At 39.7% G+C, this 23,050-nt stretch overlaps 1 long non-coding RNA gene across 1 annotated transcript in view; it reads left to right on the top strand.

Annotated features, from left to right (window-relative positions):
* Positions 1-23,050, top strand: part of LOC116938761 (uncharacterized) — a 34,437-nt gene that overhangs the window by 2,157 nt on the left and 9,230 nt on the right. Inside the window, exon 2 of the long non-coding RNA XR_004402320.2 lies at positions 17,032-17,155. This is a non-coding gene — a long non-coding RNA (uncharacterized LOC116938761). The remainder of the gene's footprint in view (positions 1-17,031; positions 17,156-23,050) is intronic.

The raw sequence follows: 23,050 nt of genomic DNA, 5'->3' as shown, positions 1-23,050 counted from the left end.
GCTTCACTGAATGGGAAATAATACATTTTTCACATACATCGTTTTTCTTTTACACCTTAAAGGACACCACATTTGTATAGTGACACAGTTTGTCTACATTATCTCACCCGAGCAATGTTAACCTTGCCATGGCTGCACAATATTGAAAGCGGCCTGTGTTTGAAACCAAATTGAATAGCATTATTAGGTGGTGGATGACTGCTGATCCACGCCCTCTGTGTACACATCCTCGCCCCTTTACTGGGTTCAAAGTACACAGATATTTACCATGCTATGCACTAAGTTCAATCGTGCATTATTGCAACTTTAAGTGTTCAACACCGGTAATATGTAGTAAATAATGTACGATATGTCAGTCGCTCAGGACACTTGTAAGAAAATAAGCGTTTAATCTAAGGTTGTTTTTTTCTATTTAAGGATTTTCAGAAATAAATGATCACTACATTTATACACACGTGTAATACAGTATATACATTTGAAATCAGAATGTGCATGCTTTAATAAGATAATCTGCATTAAAATAAGGTATATACATACTCAAAAAAACAGTTGGGTATGATTATATCAATTTGGTAGTTGGAGCCAGGGGTGGAAATTACACATTCACCTGTTGAAGACCATTCATCAATAGGAGTAATCCAAATCAATATTACAGCAAAGTGTCAGGAGCAGTTACCAAGTAAACCATTCATCTTGTTTTCATGACCATGCAATCCCTCCATGTATTCTTATCAGGTCTTCCTTGCAAAAGAGACGTATTGTCTCACTGACCATTCACCTGGTTAATGATGATGATGTTTTCTGTGCGACATTCGTGCAGGGAGAAGTGTGCTGTCCTTTAAATATCAGCCCTGTATAACTGTATTCTAGTTGTACATCCAACCCATTCAAGTGTGTATAGATTTTTGGGTGCACTTTATAAACATGCATTTGGGGTTTGTGACAAAAAGGTAACACAATAGTAGAGCGTTTCGGGGTGGCAGCTCTTCACTCATCCAAAATGCTACGGATCGGTGATACTAATTGAAAGTGCAGGGTGTTGTGTGTGTTTTTCTTCACGGATCGCTTGCATGTCAGAGAAGCCTGAATCAGGCTGTGCATACGTCATGCAATTACGCAATGTGCAAAAATATAAGTAGCATGTATATGGGCAGTGAAGTCACTTGTGAATTACATCACAACCTGGGTTAGAGGTTTCATTTACTGGGATGAAAGAACACCAGAAAAATATTTGGTACACCCAGCAACATGCCACGTTTTGTGTAATGAGTTTCGTAATTGCTTGACTGCATGGTATTATGTTGACACTATGAATGCAGAGCTTTACCCCAACTATCGTGTTATAATGAAGCATTTTTATTTTGATTAAATAATTATTTAAAGGAATATTATTTGAAAAAATGTACGAAAATTGTAACAGGAGAAACAAAGGCATAATATGACTGGAGAAAACATGAACCAATTTTTCGCATTTGTTGACGTTATAGTCGTAGTCATTATTACATCCAATGGGAAAGAACTGCATGAAATGTGAGTAGAATTTAATAATTAAGGCTTTAAAGTTGGCCTCAGGAACACTTGTCATAGATAGGTTTCAAATTTCAAACGTTGGTAAGAATCATTGTACCTCGCAATGTCTATACTGGTGTCAATTCCCATACATGCCCTCTGCGTGTGCCTGAAGCGTTTGTTCAGTAAAATACTTTTGGGCAAAAAAGTTGGGCTCAGGATAAATAAGAGCAAAACAACCAATAATTGGAGATATCTGTCAGAGGGATGCCACTGACAAACACAGCAGAGTACGTCTACCTGGGGCGGCTATTAAACGGCAGACCGAAATCAAAAATATTCAAGAGCTAGACAAGAACAGGGGTTGAAATACTTTAGGAAAGCTGAATTTGATCATGAAAAGCAATATACCAATGTGACTGAAGACTAAAGTTTATAAATCAGTGTGTGCTACCTGCTATAGTATACTTCAGAAACCTGGCGATTCACTGCAATAGAAGCATGAAGATATGTTATGCTTGGAGTAGCAGTGAAACGCAGAAAGAGGAACATGAATTAGAGAACATGTGCAGGTTAAGGACATAGTTCAAACTATGAATATTGCGTAAGTTGCTTGGACAGAAAACGTCACTCGAAGGGATGGTGGCTGCTGGCCAAGAATAATAAAGAACGGGCAGCCAATGAAACACCACGTCCGAGAGGATGTTCACCGAGTAGATGGAGTGATGAAATCCATTTTAGTGCAGGCGTTGGGATTTTTAAAAGTGGCACTTGCTTGGGCAGACCTTTATCCAGTAGTGGTCTGACCATGGCTGTTGGTGAAGAAATAATACCGAGTGAGGCGAAACGTTTTTTTTTCTTGATTCAGGCTTACTTTGATCATGGTGTGTTTAAAGTGGTCAACTGTAGGTAATTTGATCAAGTGTATTTAGTATTCACTACTCTGATTTTTAACATTATCTCTCAACACGGCACACACCCTACTTTGTCTGAGGGCTCAGGTCACATATTTGTCAGATAATACGTGTGCATAAATACTCTTGCTGCACATTGCTTCCAGTAAATGGCATTGCTGCGAGTTACACATTCCACGAAAGACAACAACACTTACAGGTTTTGCTGATAAACCAAATCAATTGGCATAGTTGCCCACTTGACAACTTCATTTGTGATTGGCTCTGTCGAGTGGTGGAGTGTTATTGTTTTACATTAACATTATACCGACACGATCTAACCCAAAATAAACTATTCATGAATCATTGAAGAGGCCATCATAGGCAGATGAGAAGAGGGGGATCTTGAGCCCAAACATCTCTTAACTTATTTACACACGCTCATTAATTAAGGTACAATAACATACAATGCATATTAAAATACAGCAACAAATCTTACTTGCATGGCACCCCACTAGCTGTAATATTATTTTGTGCAACAATTGTTGGGTTATGCTGGCGCAGTGGGCTGGAGGGGGGGGGGCTTGAACCTTGACTTTTTTGTTGCTATTTCTGGGTTTAATATATTCTTCATATTCTAAACATTTCTTAAAATCACCGGAAAAAGTGCGGACAATGCAGATGCACCCTTTAAAATCGTCACTGACTGACGCATTCGACATATGGAACACAATACATGATGTCACAGACATAGGAAATATCACCTTTTTGTATTTTAAACATTCTGTAAAATTCTAGATTTTAAGCTTTCGTGACTGCAAGGATGCATACTCTTTGGAAGCCTTTGTTGCCTCCGAAACGTCGTGATTTAATTTAGTTTGCTTTCATTTATTTTAAATGAAAACAACGAGTATTCTGTAAAATGTTCATCTTACTATTGAAATCCATCAATGATTCATATGCACATTTAGAAATAACACACATCCATGATACGCATGATGAAATTGTGTTATTTTTTAATAGTTTCGTGAGTGACAAAATTGAGTCAGGTAGGGGTGATGCACGCCTCTATCCAGAATTGCGGAGGCCACGGTTTTTGGATCACACAAACGCCGTGAAATTCCCTTTCCGTGGACGTCAACGTGCCATAACCCAGGCTTGCTGGAAGGAAGTGTGGACTAATTTCCATCTGTTCCATCGGTATGGGATATAGTGTTGCCCCCTTGCACACGTGGGTGCTATACCACATGTATAAACACACATTACCTCACCGAAAGCATCTTAATATACAGAGGACCACGGAGCTTGGGCAATTGTTGATGCCGGCTCACCACCCGACGTCCTTCCCGCTTGTCTGTGGTTCTTTACGTCTCTGGGTGAGTCTCTCTTCAGGAGTGAGTAATTACTGTGCTCGTTACAAGTTTGATATTATTTTTAAAAGCTTGATTATATTGCACAGTACACCAACCACAGTATGTATGTATTTCATTCCTGAGAGCCATGAATCCATTGTGGAATAGTCATTGTATCATGTTTTAAATTCTGTTCACTCTACAGTGAATAATATTTCAACATGTTTCAGGAGGAATACTTCAGTGGTCACGTCTTCCTTGAAGAAAACTATAACAAAAAAGAGTTGACTTAAACCATTTGATATATTTTATGTATCGTCTCTTTAAGTACTCCTTTATAATGTGTCAGTTAACTTGTCTCACGCGATTTCAAGTCCACAGTAAATTTAGACTCAGGTGTTGTGAAATGGATAAACATTTACACAATGTTTACTGGTAACAGGATTAAGTTATATCCTTTGGCATCTGCACTCGGACTCCTGGGCTGTGTCTGGTCATCATTTAAGCTGAGTGGTTTGTATTAATGGAACATATAGTACCATACTGGAAAATTACCTAAATTGTGCTCCTCAGCTAAGCTCTCCAAGACCTTTAGATAGCCTTCTGCGCTCTGGGTTCTTGGCGCATGATAACATTTTACCTGCCACCAATGGCACCACCATTGAGTGCCAATATGTTATTGGCTCAAAGTTAAAGCACATTGGCTCTGATTCCGAATTCTATGAGCCTTTGGCCCTCTGCAACTTTATATTCAAAATATTTTTTCCATTTTTTTAGCATGGTACAAGCACTGGTTGAGGGGCACAATAAAATTCCATTATTGGGCATCGGGTCTCTAAACCAAGACATACTAATCGCATGCATTACTTTGCCTATTTCTTTATCTTCTCTTTCATCTTAGTACTCATCGTAGAAGTATATAATTTCTACTAATCACTCGCATCCACCAACAGATACGTGTTCTCTTTAATGCTAATTTGAGCAACAAAAAAATATCGCTTTTTTCTCCCGTTATCGAATGTATACAGTCTGCAACGACCTACGAATGCAATTATTATACACGACCGAGCGAATGGATCCAACAGATATGTCTTAGTAATCATACACATTCTCCATAAGTGAGAACAACAGGAGACAAGACGCATCTGGCCTTGATGCCTAGAACACGATTACAAATCGATAAATAGCCCACGGAGCGCATCTCTCTTTCAGGCGCTGAACAGCAGTTGCAAATGCAATCACGTGTTCACAAATACGACATTTAATAATTCTCACCTTAGTATTCACAAACACGGTTTTGGGGCAGTCCAAGATAACGATGTGACATTTAAGGGAACTTCCTTGAACTGGTTGGGTGCAATGGTTTGCTTACACTGGCGTGCCTTTATAGCTCGCTGTGTTCCTGCGTGACTGCATATTTTAGCTTGTTGGTTGTGACATTTCACATTCTCTACCCTCACGACCTGGCATATCTCTCTCTACCTTAAACTGGAATGGTGGCCCCATAATAAAACCTTATTTATGCATATCTAACTCTGTATTCTATGGTTATGTATTCATATCCAAGCGTATAAAGATAACAGTGTATTATATTATTGGTTCTTTCGGTAAAGTCACGTTTAAGGGAAACAAAATAATAATATATATATATAAAACAATAAAATTCTCACGACGTTTCGACCGCAACACAAACAGTCATCATCAGGTGTGAAAACCAACTAAATCAAGTTTATTGCTTAGCACTTGTGCGAAGTTAATAATTAAGTGAGGACATTAATCACTTTTGACTCTTGTAGTACTCATTTTGTCAACCCCAGAGGAATTGTTACTTTTTTTTGTAATCTCACATGCAATCGTGCGTTCTCAATTAGTCTGGATTCCTATTGTATCAATGAACTGTCTTTATCATGTTTATCTTTGGCTGACTTGCTTACGTACAGTATCGGAAACTTGTAGCACTGAATTCTCATCTACAGCTCTACATGATGATTCATGATTGTTAGACACTTTACAAGGATACTCATTCGCATTTCCTTCTTAAGTATTTTCTTAAAAGGCTATGTTTTGATTGTCCACCTGTTTTGGATTTAAGTATTTGTTGCGTTTTGCTTTGCTAACGTATCTCTATCACTCCGCGTGACTTTACGTCGTGGGACATTTAGCTTGTGAATGTTAATTATATATTATTTGGTTCTTTCGGTATAGTCACGTAGATAGAAAAAAATAATAAAGTGAATAAAAATAATAAAAAATAAAATAATAATAAACCAAAACACTAATGTTTACTGTAGCCTGGTTATTAACCTGAGTGAGTGTACTGGCAGTCTATAATGTAGACTGTAGCCTGGTTATTAAGCTGGGTGAGTGTACTGACAGTCTATAATGTGGACTGTAGCCTGGTTATTAAGCTGAGTAAGTGTACTGGTAGTCTATAATGTAGACTGTAGTAATGGTTATTAAACTAGGTGAGTGTACTGGCAGTCTATAATGTAGATTGTAGCCTGGTTATTAAGTTTGGTGAGTGTACTGGCAGTCTATAATGTAGACTGTAGCCAGGTTATTAAGCTGAGTCAGTGTACTGGCAGTCTATAATGTAGACTGTAGCCTGGTTATTAAGCTGGGTGAGTGTACTGACAGTCTATAATGTAGATTGTAGCCTGGTTATTAAGTATGGTGAGTGTACTGGCAGTCTATAATGTAGGCTGTAGCCTGGTTATTAACCTGAGTGAGTGTACTGACAGTCTATAATGTAGACTGTAGCCTGGTTATTAAGCTGGGTGAGTGTACTGGCAGTCTATAATGTAGACTGTAGCAATGGTTATTAAGCTGGGTGAGTGTACTGACAGTCTATAATGTAGACTGTAGCCTGGTTATTAACCTGAGTGAGTGTACTGACAGTCTATAATGTAGACTGTAGCCTGGTTATTAACCTGAGTGAGTGTTCTGACAGTCTATAATGTAGACTGTAGCCTAGTTATTAACCTAAGTGAGTGTATTGACAGTCTATAATGTAGACTGTAGCAATGGTTATTAAGCTGGTGAGCGTACTGGCAGTCTATAATGTAGACTGTAGCCTGGTTATTAACCTGAGTGAGTGTACTGCCAGTCTATAATGTAGACTGTAGCAATGGTTATTAAGCTGGTGAGTGTATTTCTAACCATTGCTACAGTCCACATTATAGACTGCCAGTACACTCACCAAACTTAATAACCAGGCTACAGTCTACATTATAGACTGCCAGTACACTCAATCCGATTAAGAACCAGGCTACAGTCTACATTATAGACTGCCAGTACACTCAATCCGATTAAGAACCAGGCTACAGTCTACATTAGTGTTTTTGTTTTTTATTATTTTTATTCACTTTATTTTTTCTTATTATTTTTCTTCTATCTACGTGACTTTACCGAAAGAACCAAAGAATATGAATTTCTGCAGTCACGAAAGTTTTAAGTCAAAACACACAACATAATTGAAGATAAGATAGATCGTATTTAACACCTTTCTTGAATTGACGCAAAGTTTCTAAGGACCCGGGAAAACAGACGATGGGATGAATATATCCAAAGTCAAGCGAAGTAAAATAATAAGTAGCAAGAGATGTTCTTTGACCTGCAGAACACAGTGTGGTAAACCGAGTTCTCAATAGTGGTGGAGGAATCCAGGAGTGCAGTTTGGTAGGTACAGTAACCATGGTAGTAGGGTGAAAGTTAAAAGAGTGATCAGAAAGTGATTGACCACCAATGGAATCACTGTGGTGTGAATCAGTGAGTGCATTGATCAACCTGACTGTTTAACACTGAATTATGTCAAGTACAGCAAGGTGCTCCACCCCAAATATGACAACAATCCAGTACAGTATTCAACGTTTGCCAAATGTGTGCTATGTATAATACTGTTGTACTAATTGTAGTTAAAGAAGGCTTTGGCACAAATAATAAGACGAAGCTTCTTTGATGTACTTGGATGGGGGACTGCCTGGAAATGCCAAGTTTTCTTGGCTTGGGTTGTAAAGTTTCCAGGAAACTCTCTCTGTGGAGATTTGAGTATTATACTGGTAGGAACCTCCTGGTTACACCAGCCCACAGGGGATTATTGTGTCCGTCCGTCGTGCATCCAAAAATGGGAGGGGTGGGGCTGGGTGGGGAGGGGAAGGTGGGGAGGGGCTGGGTGGGGAGGGTGGGGCTGGGTGGGGAGGGGGTGGGTGGGGAGGATGGGGAGGGGCTGGGTGGGGAGGGGCTGGGTGGGGGGTGGGAGGGGTAGGGCTGGGTGGGGAGGGGCTGGTCACCCCGTGGTGCCCTTATAAAACTCAACGTTTTACCTGCTCACGCCGGCTTGTGCCCGCCCTCACATTCGGGCATATTTGCGGAATACACCACGTGGTGCCGCCGTTGACCCTGGCCATTGACCGAGCAACCCAACGTTCCTACCAGCTCCCTCCGCAGGAATGTGTTCCACCTGTGTGAGTGGGATATCATCGGTGACTCTAGTTTCATCTTACATGAAGCAAACCCCCATTAGTGAAATTGGTTAAACATCTCAAAGCAGGATCCTACTGGAAATATCTTGAGATACAGCAAGGGTATTCTGGGTGCAAGGTATTATCTGTATTCAAATACACTTCCACATAAACTGCCCTAGTATTAAATCCATTAGCAACCATTCTATACAATACACATCACCCTCAACGACATAATATGCATGGTCAATGTGCGTATTCATGCTTAAATGATTGTTGATTGATAATTATCTGTCAATCAACAATCATTTGGGAAAATTGGGCATATTTTCTCTAGAAGTGAACCAATTTTTTCTTATACTTGAGACATTAAACCACGACTTCCAATTGCTGAACTGTGCTCTGTCCATACTTATGCTTACAGTCATACTTGCATCTTCACATTTAGACTGTTAAAAGTAAATATGCCATGTAGAGGTGGAATTTTACAAAAGTATTTCTGATGAGAACTGCTAAAAAAAACTCATGGCAATTGTGTTTGGAGAGAAGTGAGCATTTGACCTGGGCTCAGACTATGCCTATAGACCAATATTAGGAAATGTGCGTCATTGCCAGTAAAATACTGGACGAGATACAATAGCAGAGTGACGTATGTGGCAGTGTGGGTGATTAAATTGCACAGTAGAGGCAGGGCAAAGTGCAGTTGATTCTGTCCCATTGTAGGGAATGCACAGATTCCCTCACCTACTGTAAAACAAAAACATCAACCAGTGCTCCAGCCATAGCAGTTGTCGACCAATTGAGCTTGTAAATAAATTTGGCAATCATCAATGTTTACTTACTCACTTGATATCAGTATCTAGGAGTTCTTAGAACTCAAGTGAAAGGGTCGTGCATTAAAGAGTTGACGCAGAAACTGACTTGCTGATGTAGTTCACGCAGATCTATAAGTAGGTATTAAGACATACTAGGCAAGTCACCGATGCTGCGACATACTAAGCGCGTGCATTGACATGCTAATCTCTCACAATACAAATAGCCACTTCCACAGCCTCAGAGAGACCATCTCTAGCCCCCGCCCTCTTACCCATCTCAGGCCTATATAAGACCTTGTTTCAGTAGATTTCTTTCTCTCTCTCTCACCTGAAGATGGCCGCTTGTGCTGCGATCAAAACGTCGTGATCTATTATTATTTTTTATTTACGTGACTTTACCGAAAGAACCAAAGAGAGAGAGTTGAAATCCGGGTGAGGGTCAACTCTAGCCATCGCCTCATTGTTTCAGTAAAATTACGGAAGTATCCCTGGTGAGCACATCTTGTTGGGACTTAAGTGGTTGTCCTATCGAGAAACTGATTTCCATCACAGTAACGTAATCTACACCACATTCTAAACAAACCCGTTTTAATGGTGCACTGCCCCAGAAAAAGGCAAGGTCTATGCAAATTCAGTGCTATGCATGAGCATGTGACGCTGACTTTCTGAAGTTGGTTATTATTAACTAGCTAATGCTTAATCTGTCATGTTTACAGTGAGTGTTGAACTTAGCTGACTATGGGAATATCTCAGAGTTGTGAAGACAAATCTACAACATACATGCCAGATGCCGTGTTTAACCATCATAATAATGCGGTATGTAACATAAGTATAAAATGTTACCATACTACTCTTTTCTATAATTTTACACATTAAAATGTATCATTTTTACGTGTATTTTTTTTCAATAGGGGGGTAAACGTTCTATGACATACTCAAATTAGGGGAATGTTCCCTAACAATTAAAGGATATTAAAATTACTTTACTGCACGTAACGTTAAACAGTGGTTGTCCTTTGGAAATCCTCCCTCTGACAATGGGAAGGGAATGTGCAATTCCAAAACAATTTCTCAGAGCCACCAATGGAGATGAACACTGCCAACACACACATTTGAGAGTGAATACACTGTGAGTGAATGGAGCAATCCCATACTAAGAACCATATGAAATTAACTACAGGGACGATGTCTGTTCTATGGAAGAGGTGAATCTTCATTGTTGGCTCTGTCTTCCGTAATAGTCACACCCCCTTCCTTTAGCAGCCACGCCCTCTCTATTCCAGCCCCACCCACTCTCCCTGTAGCCTGACCCCTTCCTGTAGGCCACAATTTTGGCCACTTTTTTAGCGATATGTCAAAGGCCATAAGTTGTACATGGGTGATAACTAATACCATTGAACAGTGATCTTAATCGCAAGGCCAGTGTGCCACTGGCGGCCCCTGCTGGTCTTTAGTTCGGCCCCTGATGTGCGGCCGCCCGACAATACACAAATGTGAAAACACCCCATCATGCTGACGTCTTATTGGAGAAAGTGGCCCCCTCTGCAAATTAGTGCAGAACACTGCCATAGACCCCTTGTTCCTTCTGGTCAGAATGAAACGTTTGGTTTATTATATACAGTGTAAGAAATAGACTAGAATGACAGTTAATTTCTGCTTATAAGCACGAGAAGTCACTGACTTGTAAATGTCAATTTGGTATAAAAACGTCACATCTATGATTGATAAAAAAAATGTATTTAAAATAAAACTACATTTAACCATTCACATACACGAGACGTAGGTTCTTCAAATATTTTTTTTTTATCCGTTGGGCCACAAAAACATGTTGTTGCCATTTGTTGGTGGGCCAGGTGACATCATATGTTATGATGTCGCGTGGCACGATGACGGCAGTGAGCCATATCACTCGGCAGACTCTAGCCCGGCAGGCCACACCGAAAGCCTTGACGGGCCACATTTAGTCCTTGGGCAGCCGGTTAAAGAACCCAGTATGAAAACCAATAACAAAAATAAGATATGTTTTGTATTTTTTATTCGTATGTTTAAGATCCATGAAATTGTAGCGGTGTTGCCTTTCTTAATCTCATCACTTAGTAATGTTGGGAAAACGTCAGTTAATGCTGGATTATCTCCATATATATAAAAGGCAAAGTTGTGAATGTGCGTCTAGTGAAAATGTTTAGCCTACTTCCCGACATGCAACAGACTTGAAATTTGCCATGTGGGTACTTTCCAGACTTACACCATGCAAAAATTATAAAAAAAACACTTTTTTTAGGAGGGGGGAGCTCAATAATGCATAGATTTTTTTGCACGGCAAGTGCACGTCAAATCTGTCACGTGACCCGAGAATATAGAAGCGTAACGCATTGTAGTGTAGTGGTTAGCGCGCTGCGCTATGAACCTGGCGACACGAGTTCGATTCCCGCTCACGGCCACCACCGGTGACGATTATTTGAACCGGTCCTGGGCCTCCCCTAGGTCGACTCAACCTCAAACAAGTAACTGGTGTGGTGTGTGAACATTGCCACTGGGGAGACAAAGGCTTTGCCCGGGCGTGGTGGATCCAAGTCCCGGGCAAAGCCGGGTAGTACAGCTAATACTGTATATGAATATGTAAATATTAATAGCTAGTGTGGATTTATCATGGGCCTCATCAACTAAATAACAAATGTCAACAGCATTGCTTGCTTGCGGCTAGTATGGAAATCATAGCCTTGATGCATACGATCCTGCTGAGTGTGTGGAAAGAGATTGGGTAATGTGATCCACCAGAACTGCTTCCTTGATCATCAGATATTAGGCTCACAGGGCCTGGTCTTGAGCCTAATTAATTCATTAATCTTAAATTTCGATTTAAAGCTTTCGTGACTGCAAGGATTCATCTTCTTTGGTTCTTTCGGTAAAGTCACGTAGAATGAGAATAAAATAATAAATTGATAAAATAAAAATAAAATTTTATTTTAGCAATTTATTATTAATCTTACCTTGTAATAAATTTGGCCAAGCTATTCATAACAATATTAACACACAATTCATAACGTGCGCATGTTTCAAACATCAGACGCATAGTTGGTTTGAGAACTCGTCTAGACTCCAAAAAGATCAAATCCATGGCAAACTATAGAAAACGAAATCTGGCTCGGTGACAATGCCGACAATGCACTCAACTCACAACCCTCTAAAGTTGAGAATTCAAATCCTAATTTGGTGTCGCGTCGGTGCAATATCCCCCTGGGGTAAACAACTATCGCTGTGGGAAGCCATCAGCAGTGGTTGTCCTATGGAGAAACCCCTTCCCCAGCTGCTAAAGGAAGGGGGTGTGACTATTACGGAAGACAGAGCCAACAATGAAGATTCACCTCTTCCATAGTAGTTGATTTCATATGGTTCTTAGTATGGGATTGCTCCATTCACTCACAGTGTATTCACTCTCAAATGTGTGTGTTGGCAGTGTTCATCTCCATTGGTGGCTCTGAGAAATTGTTTTGGAATTGCACATTCCCTTCTCATTGTCAGAGGTAGTATTTCCAATGGACAACCACTGTTTGACGTTACGTTCAGTAAAGTAATTTTAATACCCTTTAATTGTTAGGGAACATTCCCCTAATTTGAGTATGTTATACAACGTCTACCCCCCTATTGAAAAAAATACACGTAAAAATGATACATTTTAATGTGTAAAATTATAGAAAAGAGTAGTATGGTAACATTTTATACTTAAGTTACATACCGCATTATTGTAATGGTTAAACACGGCATCTGGCATGTATGTTGTAGATTTGTCCTATGGAGAGACCCCTTCCCCAGTTTAGAAATGTGGAATTTCCAACGTCTTGCTGAGGGCCCACTTGTATGAGCAGCGTAATATAGGGCACTATAGACGCGTTTGAGAAAACTGAACACGAACGATGGTGGCATTGTTGGGAAAACAATGCTGCGAACGGTGATATGACACCTGCAGGTAGCTGTGCAACTCATATCGAGTGAAACTCCTTACCTCGTATTATTTTTATCTCTACCCCTAATCGATCCGTGGGAATGCCTACTGTCCATAGGTGGGTTATTTCTATTTTACATGTTTATACACGATTAATAGAGGTCAATTGGAAGTGGTCTCCTGTAAATGTTACATTTATCTGGTGACCCTGTCTTTTCACAGTTAAGAATAGTCCCCTAAGAAGTGCCGGCAGATCGTGTCTATTATCTGCGTGCATAGATATCTGGAGTTAATTTCGTGCATAAGTGCCAATAATAGGATATGGCAATTGTGTCCCCTATAGCGACACGAATACATTGAGTTTCACTGAATATATGTAGCGTAAATGCTCGATAACGTCCTATAAATTGACACAGCAATCGTTTGCTACAAGTCACTGCGTATATATATATTTAATGCTGGCCAATATCTAATTTACACTGTCAGCATCTAAATGCCCCTACACGTTAAGATTACTTTACGTGTACTATGCAACAGGTCAGGTAATAATTATTTCCCCATGTTAAAATCCAAGCGGGCACTAATCTATTCTTGCACGTGGCAGGGCAAATATGTTCATGAGTCAATGTGCTCTGAGTGTTTTAACAACCACTAGCGCCACATGCTGGACCATATGAAAAAAAAGCACCACTGGTAAAGGATTCATCTTCTTTGGTTCTTTCGGTAAAGTCACGTAGAATGAGAATAAAATAATAAATTGATTATTATTGTGTTATTTTATTTGATCAATTTATTATTTTATTCTCATTCTACGTGACTTTACCGAAAGAACCAAAGAAAATGAATCCTTGCAGTCACGAAAGCTTCAAATCGAAAATTAAATGGTAAAGGATTATTTTCAATTGTGCACTGGTACAAAAAACATGAAATTAACTGTCATTAGCATCAGTTCATAGAAATTGTAAACAAACTATGACCATGACCAACTTAAGGTAAAATAATATTTCCTTTTTGGAGGATTTTATTGGCCTAGGTTAATAAAAATGTTTTAATTTTTGCTCAGATTTATTGCCATATAGTGAATCAGCCCATCTGCCATCAGGACGCGGTGCCAACCCAATTGGTTCAAATCACTAAATTAAAGCCGATTGTGCCAAACACAGCCTTGCCAATTGTCATAAACGATAAATACTGTAATCTCATGCCTGTTTGATAACAGGTGCTGTTTTAACTGTCCATGTGTGCGAATCGTATGCAAACATCTAAACAAATATAGTGCTGTAAACATATCAGTCCAACTGATTTTATTTTTGTGCTTCTTACACCTGCAATAATATTTATAGGATTGAGGATTAAAGTATTTGTGAACTCTAGTCATAAACATAACATAATTACGTTGCAAGAAATAAGTACTATATTTGTATAAAAATTTTAACTGGAAAGTAGCCAATATATTAAGATAGCATCCACATTTTCAGCTACTGCAATAGTCTAAGTTGATTCACCATCATCATTGTCAGCAGAAGCCATTGTCTATCCACTGTTAGATGAAGACTTCCACACACCATTGTCATCCCTCATGGTCTCGCGATGCCACGATATTCCAGCTCACTCCTGCACAGTGGTCGTCCTTCCAGGCACGTTCTGTCCCACAGGAACACATACCTTCACGCGGTTTCATAATAAAATACAACCAGGCATAATGGTAAATAATGGTATTTGACATTAATTTTGTTTTTTCTCAGATTTAACTGCTAATAATAAAATCTTTTATTTTGTATGTGCAGAGACAAATATTAAGGAGACTTATTGTCTATCGATGGCTTCACATACATTCTCCACAATAACGCTAATTATATATTATTTTGTGTTACTGAAAATATGTCCAAAGATAGTGTTTCCCACTGTTTTGAATATCGAGTCACAATGTTTTAATAAAGCAGTTGAGTTGTTGCTCTGGAGACTGGGAGATCGTTGATCGATGTTTGGTCACTGGGTTCACGGCATAAGTCGTGATTTCTCACTTAACTAGTGGGCCACGTGAAGGCAGCCATCGTCCACTCCACATACTTTAAGGTCAGCTTTGAACCAAAGCTCTAACCACCTCTAGGTAACTCGTGGAATATTCCCAATCCGTGCTTAATGGTCCTTAGCAGACACACCAGCCAAGCCATGTACGTTTCTAAAGATTTAAACGCAGAGGTGCAACCCTGTAATTTCTTATTCACACCACTAGAGTCCCTCTAGAGAGCCCCCTCTAGGGGGCATTTGGCCTACTCTTCCTCCCTGGTCAGATGTCTTGGAAGAAGTGGGGATACCTACGCTTTACCCTGCCACACGTGATCTGCCGATCGACTAACTGTGGTCCACTTATTTATACTTCTGTGTTGACAGAGGCTGGGGGATTTAAGACACTGACTTAATTTTTGTAACTGCCGTGCTGAGGGATCAAAGCAAACTGGCGACTTTTAGGATTGTACATTCAGTGTACTTACCACTACACCATCGCAGCCTCCCACATTATTTTTACTCTCATTTTAAACAATGAGAGTTACCATTGGTCAGTGGCACCCAGAGACACATACTAAAACACTCGTGGATGGTCGCAAATGGAAACTGCGAGGGGGAGGCATTGAAAATGTGGCCAGTTTCATCTATTTTTAATAATATTCATGATATTGAAACCAATTGATAACCCTGTCAATCTAATGCTGGATGAAGGCATTCCCAGATCATCAACTGGTCAGTGCCAGTTGATGAAGGGAAGGGGCCCAGGACCAGTTCAGATATTCCTTGCCGCTGGTGTTAGCCATGGCTGGGAATTGAACTGAGATGTTTGGGTTCGTCGTGTGGTGCGCTAACCACTGTGTCACCGCTCAAACCCCTCAGCAGACTGTAATACAGAACACAGTAAAATATTATTATTTACATAGAGCAGCATAAAGTAATAAAATGCCTCTGATTATAATGCTTGTAAAACATTTTAAATAGTTAACGTTATAAATGACTCCGACAAGAGAAGGAAACTACGATTTTTTTAATAACTTTTAAATTTCCATTTTGGCCTGTTTGAAATGCTTCTGCTTAAAAAAAGCCCGCTGCAATGAATCTTTATGCACATTTCCATGTTGTTGTTTTCAGACCATTAACTTATCTACGTCGGCTTCTTACAAGCAAAATACTGTTTAATTGTGAAGAATGACATTCAATAGATTCCCCTGATTTCGCTTGTGCCGAAGTCCATTTTGAATTCACGGGACAGCATTTTACATTTCCCCTGCATTAAATGAAATGTCCAGCAGAGACCACTATTGCATCTTGAGATAAACAAATACCGCTATGCATAACACGTTTCATTTCCCCTAGCCAGCTTGAACCTTTCCATCTCCAGTGCAATTCTACTGACTACAAGTGTAAAACTGTCAGACTCCTAACTCATATTTCATGGTTAATGTGCACACAGCTCCCAACTCAAAGGCTGGACACTGCGCATTGTGCTACCATGACACTGGATTAACAAACACAATCCACAGTTTCTGCGTTGCAAAGCCATAACACTAAATCACCATCTGCATTACTGCCAGCTTTCATTATTGTGATCCGGCGACTTCCTGGGCAGCTGTTAGCTGTATGATGGCAGGAGCTAACCCACACTGTTATACGCAGTGTTATGGACACGGAAGGTGCACCAGTATACTAGGAAGTGTGGCCAAATGCACATGGTCGAACGAACAAATATTTCAGAATGCTTTGGTACCAATCCCCCACGAAACAAGAATGTTCCCCTGAGATGTATAGCCGTTGACACGTGTGGATTTTTGTTAGGAGACGATTATAGCAATTACATTTCAGCACGGTGAATGTGTAAATAAAGTAATTAGAAGTTATGAGAGTTTACCTGTAAATTTGGGGTTATTTGTGCGTTCGTGTACATGATTAATGCTTGTGCATATAAAGTTAGATCGTTTGGTTTTATTTTGTTTTGACAATCTGCTACATTTGTTTTGAAATTTTCTGTGAAGGCCAATAATATTGTGTGTCCGTGTGTCTGCCTTGCAGTGCATGAAGCAAGCACAGTACAATTGCTCTGACGAAACATCAGGCTGGCAAGCAGACTCTTGGTCGCCATGCTTTCTCTGTGAAGACAATCTTGGGTGCTCGTCAAGGGAAACTCACAATTCAAGTAGGCTAACCCCACAAATAGCATAGCTTAACATCAAAACAGACATGAACACTACAGTTTATCGCTTTCGTTGAATCGGTGTTAATTTTCTACCTCTTAATAAATTATGCTGACAGTACTTCATGGCGCTATTACTGGTTGCCTCCATTTAAATAAAAACACATCCTCATTACAATGAAAGCCATCTGGCATTGCACACACGGTAGTTTTATTTACAGCCTATAAGCAAACCACAATTCAAAGTTCTGGAAACCTGAATCTGTATCACGCCAGTGAGCATCAGGCGTGAAGAGATAGTCCAGCGAGATTATTTTTCAGTAGCTATGTGTGCAAAGGTAAAACTGCAAAACAGTTACCGTGCAGCTTGGTGAAATAGTCTGAACAATTCTTAAATTGCCTGCAAAATATGACCTTAATTCAGAAAAAAACCTTCCGCTAAACTGCTCTGCACCTGTAATTGATTGTGTGTTGTCAAGATTACTGCCAATGGAGATGGCCGTGTAAGTGCCGGAGAGCAAAAACGTCGTCATTTCACTGAGCCGGCACCACCAAGACACGTGATTACATTGAGTTCTCAAGTGTAGTGAGCTCACGGCCTAAGCCTGGTCACCAATGTAACAAACATTTTTTTAGGGAATGTTTAAAGTGTGTCTCTGGTTGTGCACGAAGATGCCTGTTGAACTGACTCCATGTGTAGTCCTACGATGACAACTTCTGTGGCCATTCTCTCGCACGAGGTGGTGCATTGCCAGCTGTGAAAGTACCAAGTGAAAATATCAAGCGATTGGGAGGAGAAGAGCCCCAAAAAGCACTACTTATTTCTTGTAGAATTACCAGAAACTCCAACATAAAGTATCCATGAGGACCTACCAACAATCACATTCTCTAGGACACTGGGCTCAATGTGCACGTGATCCCTTCAGCGTCTATCTTAAATGTTTTTTTTATATATATACAGGTCCATTTCAGATGTATTGTTCAATGGGTTTTTGAGTGATATCTAAAAAGGAAATTCAATACAAATAATGCATAACCACTTTTAATGCATTTGTTGACATATTTATATATTCATGCACTCATTTATTTGTTTTTATATTCAAGCATTTCATATTTATACGAAGCGGCTGGATAGTCTAATGGCCAAGATGATTGCCACTGAACCATTTTGCATGGGTTCAACGGATCTTACATTGCATTTGCCCCTGTGATGACACAATCCATTGCTCACACCCCAAATGATCTGTAGGTTAAAGTCCCATGAACATCATTTGCAAAAGTGGCCTGTTGTGTGCCACGATCAATTCCCAAGTTTGGTAAATTTTGACGTTGAAAAAAGACAACAAGGTGTCTCTACACTCAAATGAGAATTTGTCAGTAATCAGCATCTTTGGAAACTTTGAGCCAGTAGTGAAATTTCCACATTCCTGTGGCAGGGAGCAGTTTATCCATTGTACAACTGCCATTGATTTCAGACGACAAAAAAGTACCCATTTTAGCAACCCTTGACAATGATGGGTAGAGTCAACCCCCCAACCAGGATTTTAACTCAAACCATTCTGCTGAATATGTCACGTTAATATTTTACAAAATAAAAATTAAATACACCGGGTAAATCTGCCTTTAGTATATAATATGCATTGCCGATTTCTGAATGTCTTTAAAACAACAAATCTTCTTAAAGAGGACATGTACGACCTGTAACACAGGGCGGTATGTATGTTGTTGGTGTACAAAACACGAATAAATAAATGTTTCAAAAATAATCATTTAACCTTTTCAGGTAGAGGGATATAGGAATGGCTTTAGGAGATACGAATGGCAGATGAGTGGTTATGGGTGTGAATAGCTAATTCCCTGTGATAAACAAACACTTACAGCACCGTCATCTTCACCACGCTCTGGCATAGATGTGACAGGAATGGAGCAGATGGTCATGCATCCGTTGTCATTTGCTTTTAACTAATAAAACAATTGCGTGAATTTTCATGTGCCAGGTATGGGTGAAGGTTAACTCAATAAAGGTCCAAATATCATATTGGTGTGAGTCATTTGAAGCCATCTGTCATGAGACACGTACAAAATATTGGCCGCTTGACGCTACTGAATTTAACATGAAGAGTAACGCAGATGCGTTACAATATGGAGCTCAGAGAGTGTTCTTATCAAGCGATGAATTACTGATTACCAATTACTTTGGAGCTTTCATTATGAACTCAATCACGGTAAAGAGGAATACTGCCTATTGCAATTCATTTCATCGACAGTTATAGATGTGTGTATACATTTAGAAAGTGTAATAAATACTTAAATTTAATTTGTATCATCATGATTGAACAGGTCACCCTTTCCTTGGTCCCTTGATCCTCTCTTATTCAAGATTAAATAAGGAAAATCCTCAAAGCCACTTCCTACTGTCAGGAAGAATCAATGCCCGGGTCTGGATGTACACTGCCACTGCTCTTCGTGCTATTCCCCATGTACTAACGCAACTGTGTGCAGTCATCTTTATTGGACATTTTATATCTGTAACGTATCTGTCTCACTTGTAATATATATATAGTTTACACGTACGAAGTATACACACACACAAATGTAGCGTATAAGCACACGGATATACATGGCGAATATATACACATAATCCATACCATATGGCGCTTAATCACACCATATGGAATAGGCTTGGCTTGAATGTTCAACAAATGCTTCTCCACTTACATTCCTTGCACATGTAGATACTTTCTAGCAATGTGTGTTTCCCATGGCATCTCACCTTTCTCAACATTCAATATGTCAGAATAAGCTTTATCGCCATCGGTCTTGATCAGTGCACAGCAGGATGAAGGCTGTCTCTATCTCTCGCGGGGCTGCGACGTAACAATCCATTTAGCACCTGCACTTGAGCTGATTTCATAACTCCATCTCCGCGGTTGAATTGCCTTGTTTCGCGAAGTCGTCTTTACCCCTTTCTGTCTCTCAGTGTGGTTCCAAAAATGCAACTCTGCACGCTTCCTTGAGCTTTAATCAACTTCTGTTCCATGTTCTTTGTCAACGTCCATCTTTACGTTCCTTGAGTTAAATTTTCCAAAAGCACTTGAACATGGTCTCGTTGAACTCCTTATTGAATAATTTTTGACGCGACCCGCCTTCAATAACTGCAAGAGGTACACTTACTCTGCTGCGTTTTCGAGTTGTGTGGCTCCAACAGATATCGACGATTGTTCAGTGATATTGTTGCGTCGCTCCGATTTGTCTCAAGCCCAACGTTGCAGCCTCCTTCCCATCAGTCGTTATAATGACCATGTCGTCAGCACATCTTGGATGCTACATATTATCTCCCTTTAACAGTTGTGCCGTTATTTCCCAAATACTGCACATATTTTTGGAAACCTCTTCTAATATTAGTGTGAATAACTTTGACGAAAGCGTGTCTCCCTGTTTGACTCCACTACTAACATGTAGCAATTCTATTTTTTTAATAAATGTTATTATTTATATTATAATGCATGGAAATGTATATATTTATTTTTAGGCCTTTGAGCATTTGGATGACAGTATCATTTCCACCGAGTCTCAAGACTTTTCATAGCCTGCTACGGAGAGCCACAATTATTCATATTCGTGAGTATTTTCCAGAACCCTAACCCGAACCTACTCATGTGGTTGCACGGTCTCTAAATTTCCTTAATCTATTCCCAATGATCGTCACGAACAATTTATATGCGTCAGACAAGGGGCACAGTTACGAGCATAGTAATGGGCAGTGCATTGGAAATGCGGAGAAAGGTTTTAAAACAAGTAGTGAACTAATTGCCAGAGAAAAAATACATGTTTATGAAGAGGAAGGATATTAAAAAGAAAAAAATGTGTCAGAAAAAATGGAATGCACGGAACTCTGTACAACGATTACAAAAAGTATAAGAATATATGAATAAACAAAGCAGGCAACCAGGGAAATATTCCTCAATCATTCTCCACTTCAAAAATGTTAATAAAACTCACTTCAAGAATTACAGACCCATTAGCCTCTTAGCACCTCCGATTAGCACGGCTGGCTACGTACGGTGCAAAAGAAGTTCAACATACAGCACATTATATCGTGTACTGTCATAAGTCTGTACATTTATAATAAATAAAAAATATCTTACATATTTTACCGTAATATGCATTAGGTTAACAAGGTATGGGGTTATAAAATATATATTAAATACTGTGCGTAACAGTTCACCCGACAACACATTGTGTCAAGTAAATGGCATTTTTAGATTGCAGTGCGGTGATATTTATGTTGTCGACAATTTATCTTCACAAATACCTGGTAATGCAATTTGGTTGTTGTATAGCTTCACTGCACAAAGTGATGCCTAATCCCCACAGGGCCAAGAAAGGACGATGTGTACAATGAGGCACTTGCAGAGAATGGACAGATAGAGTAAATTTTTTGAAATTTAATAATCGGTGCACTATATACAGCATGCAGTATATATCCATGTAGAAGGTATAGACATACTTGGTCATCCCTTCTGTATTCACAAATACAGCATTTATATGCCGTATGAAATACAAACTTCACCTTTATTTTTACTATACACCATAGAGAAGTGTGATACATCATGCCTATTACTGTAATTATGGCATAGCTACCACGAACAGGCTTCTATTCACGAAGCTGACTGATGCCAATTAACGTAATGTCGTTGTAGAGGGCCCACCTCAGGTGCAGTTGTGAATGGTAACCTGTGAAATTCATTTCAACGGTGTGCACCATTTCTGCAGGCTTCTCATTTTTATCAGCATATCATTGTTTGTGTCGAGGGCCCTGAAGTAGCAATCTACCTGGCCATCCTATTTGTCGAGTGAGGGTCACTCATTTAGCAGTTTTCTGGTTTACTCTGAGCGCTGTGGTTGCATATCCGGTGCGTACATCGCCACTCACATAATGTGGTGCTCAGCGCTAATGAAGGTTGCTCGTGAGTGTTGGCACGCAACACCTAATATGCGTGTATTATTCATCATTCAAAATACCTTTACTGCTCAATGTTAATTGGTTATCTGTGCCGTGTACCAGATTGATTACGGGGTCTTGTTAAAATCAGTGGTGAATGATATCTTGATCAGTCCCCGCAATCATCCTCTTCACCACCTCACACTGATCAGCATGGTGAAGTATGGTTAAACAGCTCCCATGTATGATGTTGAAGATTAGCCTTTCGTCGTTATATCACGTGACATTTGTAAAATTTCTGCACTGAAATGTTGCACTATTTGCATTCAAGACAGGTATTCCTTGCAAAAGAGACCCTTGGCTTAATGGGCACCCACCTGATTCTAAATAAAGTCAATTGACTGATTTAATGTGTACATTTAACCTGGAATCACAATGCAGAGAAAGGATCCATCTTTCGCCTCAGACGTTGAAACAATTTGCAGGTTTCATGAATCCCTCTATCTCTATCAACCCAGCAGTATATGAATGGGTACACCAACGTTGATCGGAAGGTCGTGTGTGGTAGGGTAAAATGTGGGTACTCCCAACCTCTTCTGAAACCTTTGGCCAGTGTAGAATAGTGGATGCATTTCCACCAGCAGTGGTGCGAGCAAGCAATTGCAAGGCTCCACAATTTATATTTTACATTAATGTTTACAATTCGTTTTAATTATTCTGCGAGCTGCTCCATAAATATTTGCAAAGCATAGCTCCACCAACTGATTTTTTTTTTTAAAAACATGCGTATAATATCAATCATTTGCTTCCACCATCAAAAGCCCGCTCGTAGCCGGGGTTAATGCAATTTACTCTATCGAAGTAATTAAGCAACGCTCTGGCTAAAAGCATCGTCAGCACTCCTGATCTTTGCAAACACGCGTGCGTGTGGCGCAAACAAGCTACGGCACGAA

The sequence above is a fragment of the Petromyzon marinus genome, chromosome 4, assembly GCF_048934315.1.
Source record: "Petromyzon marinus isolate PM22_M1 ecotype Great Lakes invasive population chromosome 4, UKy_Petmar_22M1.pri1.0, whole genome shotgun sequence".
Lineage (NCBI taxonomy): Eukaryota > Metazoa > Chordata > Hyperoartia > Petromyzontiformes > Petromyzontidae > Petromyzon > Petromyzon marinus.
The sequence above is the reverse complement of the archived record's forward strand: the minus strand, read 5'-3'. Positions and strand labels throughout refer to the sequence as shown.